Raw genomic sequence first — 3,924 nt, forward strand, 5'->3', positions numbered from 1 at the left:
AGGCACCTTTAGCATCATATGTGCTAGAGTCAGGGTGAGTGTACATAATTCACAGTGCAGACTGGGACTCGTATGAGAGTAAAGAGGCCTTACTAATAATTATGGTGGGCTACTCATCTCACACGCTAGTAAAGTAATGCTCAAAATTCTCCAAGCCAGGCTTCAGCAATATGTGAACCGTGAACTTCCTGTTCAAGCTGGTTTTAGAAAAAGCAGAGGAACCAGAGATTAAATTGCCAACATCCGCTGGATCTTGGAAAAAGCAAGAGAGTTCCAGAAAAACATCTATTTCTGCTTTATTGATTATGCCAAAGCCTTTGACTATGTGGATCACAATAAACTGTGGAAAATTCTGAAAGAAATGGGCATACCAGACCACCTGACCTGCCTCTTGACAAATCTGTATGCAGGTCAGGAAGCAACAGTTAGAACTGGACATGGAACAACAGACTGGTTCCAAATGGAAAAGGAGTACGTCAAGGCTGTATATTATCACCCTGCTTGTTTAACTTCTATGCAGATTACATCATGAGAAACGCTGGACTAGAAGAAACACAAGCTGGAATTAAGATTGCCGGGAGAAATATCAATAACCTCAGATATGCAGATGACACCACCCTTATGGCAGAAAGTGAAGAGGAACTAAAAAGCCTCTTGATGAAAGTGAAAGTGGAGAGTGAAAAAGCTGGCTTAAAGTTCAACATTCAGAAAACAAAGATCATGGCATCCAGTCCCATCATTTCATGAGAAATAGATGGGGAAACAGTGGAAACAGTGTCAGACTTTATTTTTTTGGCCTCCAAAATCACTGCAGATGGTGATTGCAGCCATGAAATTAAAAGACGCTTACTCCTTGGAAGGAAAGTTATGACCAACCTAGATAGCATATTCAAAAGCAGAGACATTACTTTGCCAACAAAGGTCCATCTAGTCAAGGCTATGGTTTTTCCTGTGGTCATGTATGGATGTGCGAGTTGGACTGTGAAGGCTGAGCACCAAAGAATTGATGCTTTTGAACTTTGGTGTTGGAGAAGACTCTTGAGAGTCCCCTGGACTGCAAGGAGATCCAACCAGTCCATTCTGAAGATCAGCCCTGGGATTTCTTTGGAGGGAATGATGCTGAAGCTGAAACTCCAGTACTTTGGCCACCTCATGTGAAGAGTTGACTCATTGCAAAAGACTCTGATGCTGGGAGGGATTAAGGGCAGGAGAAGAAGGGGACGACAGAGGATGAGACGGCTGGATGGCATCACTGACTCAATGGACGTGAGTCTGAGTGAACTTCGGGAGTTGGTGATGGACAGGGAGGCCTGGCATGCTGCGATTCATGGGGTCTCGAAGAGTCGGACACGACTGAGCGACTGAACTGAACTGAACTGAGACCCTAAATGATACACCAGGTGATCAAAATTAAGATTACCAATGAGGGACAGATGACACTGTATTTCCTGAGAGGATATATGACACAGTGTTCTAGGCATCTAGAATGCAAAACAATCTCATCAAATCAACAGGGAACATCAGATAAACCGAAAATGAGCAGCATCATTTTAAAGGAGAAACTGTATTCTTCCAAAATGTCAATGTCTTAAGTGACAAAACCATGGAAATGCTCCAGGTTAAAGGAGACCAAAGAGACATGACAACTCCCTGTAATACATGATCTGAGACTAGATCCAGAACCGTGGGGGGAGGGCTCTACAAAGGACATTATTAGATCAGAATGTGAACTGTATTTTAAACTACTCTATCAGTTAACTGTACTGAATCTGATCACTGCACTGGGATTGTTGAAGAGTATCTTTATTCCTAGGAAATACCCACTGTTAAGTATTAGAACAAAAGGACGATGATGCAGAGGGAAAGCACATCCAAGAATACAAATGACAAATCAAGTGGCATAAATGTTACTCAGTGGATCTAAGCAAAGGATGTTTGGGCCTCATATGTACAATTTTTATTCCTGCAACTCTTTGTAAGTCTGAAATCACTGGGTTGGCCAAAAGGTTTTCTGTAACATCTTAGGAAAAACTTGAACAAACTCTGTGTCCAACACAGTATTTCCAAATAAAATTCATTTATTTTAAAAAAGAAAATGACTACAGCAGTAATTCTTCAGCCTTCACTGCACTCTGGACACCACAAGCCGCCTTAGAAGCTCTGGGATTCCAGGCATCTGTATTCTTAAAGTTCCCCCAGTGATTCCAATGTGCAGACAAGGGTGGGAAATGCTGGTCCAGTGGGAGAGCTCACTTATTAAATTCAGGTATAAAAAGTGGCTCTTTTGCACTCTAGAGAATAAGCCCTGGGGAACAGGTCTCAGGGTAATGCAAACTCCCAGTCTCAGCTCCATGTGGTATGGCAGAGACCCTGGAGATATTAAGTAGGTAGGTGGTGGTGGTGGTGGTGCTTTAGTCACTAAGTCATGTCCGACTCTTGTGACCCCATGCCAGGCTCCTCTGTCCATGGGATTCTCCAAGGCAAGAATACTGGAGTGGGTTGCCATTCCCTTCTCCAGGGTTATCTTCCCAATCCAGGAATCGAACCTGGGTCTCCTGCATTGCAGGCAGATTCTTTACCAACAGAGCTACCAGGGAAGCCCAAGTAGGTAGGTAGTAAGTGAAATTCGTATGGATCCTGTCAACATGGAGAGATTTCCGATCCAGAGCTTCCCAAAAGAATAAGGCATTTCCATGACTACGCCAGGAATTAAGCACAACTTAGAGCTGACAGGAACTAGGATGTGGAACTAGGAACTAGCTCAGAGCTACCATTTCCCCTTGTCTTTTTGGCTCCACTGTTAGCATGATGGGTTTGGGTCTGGCTGACAGAGCCCAGGAGAGGATGTTGCTCTCTCACCAGGCAAGCTGGGAAATGAGTGAAGGGGGTAGTGTGGAATTAGTTTCTTGGGCAAGTTCAAGGAGTGGGTTACTAATTGGCCTATTTTCCCAAAGCATTTTCCTACTCTGGAGGCTCATCTAGGTAGGTCTCGCAGAAAGAGCTGAGGGCAACAAACATTCCAGTCCAGCTACTTTTCACCTCAGCTCCAACCTGTGACAGAGCAGCCACAGAACGGTACATATGGAAAACTGGAAGCAAGGATGGGGAGACACGGCAGGGGGATGGGGAAGGTGCTAGTCAGAGGCCCAAAGACAAGCAAAACATTCCTGTCCAACGTGCAGCAGACAGGAACAGGAGATAGGTTCGGTCAACAGAACATAGCCAATCTCCTACTCAGTTCAGTCGCTCAGTCGTGTCTCTTTGCGACCCCATGGATCGCAGCATGCCAGGCCTCCCTGTCTTTCACTAACTTCTGGAGCTTGCTCAAACTCATGTCCATTGAGTCAGTGATGCCATCCAACCATCTCATCCTGTCATCCCCTTCTCTTTCTGTCTTCAATCTTTCCCAGCATCAGGGTCTTTTCCAATGAGTCAGTTCTTCACATCAGTTGGCCAAAGTATTGGAGTTTCAGCTTCAGCATCAGTCCTTCCAATGTATATTCAGGACTGATTTCCTTCAGGATGGACTGGTTGGATCTCCTTGCAGTCCAAGGGGCTCTCAAGAGCCTTCTCCAATACCACAGTTCAAAAGCATCAATTCTCTGGCGCTCAGCTTTCTTTATAGTCCAACTCTCACATCCATACATGACCACAGGAAAAACCATAGCCTTGACTAGAGGGACCTTTGTTGGTAAAGTAATGTCTCTGCTTTTTAATATGCTGTCTAGGTTGGTCATAACTTTCCTTCCAAGGAGTAAGCGTCTTTTAATTTCATGGCTGCAATCACCATCTGCAGTGATTTTGGAGCCCAAGAAAATAAAGTCTGTCACTGTTTCCATTGTTTCTCCATCTATTTGCCATGGAGTGATGGGACTGGATGCCATAATCTTAGTTTTTTGAATGTTGAGTTTTAAGTGACCTTTT

Source organism: Bison bison, unplaced genomic scaffold, assembly GCF_000754665.1.
Source record: "Bison bison bison isolate TAMUID 2011002044 unplaced genomic scaffold, Bison_UMD1.0 scf7180017864181, whole genome shotgun sequence".
Classification (NCBI taxonomy): domain Eukaryota; kingdom Metazoa; phylum Chordata; class Mammalia; order Artiodactyla; family Bovidae; genus Bison; species Bison bison.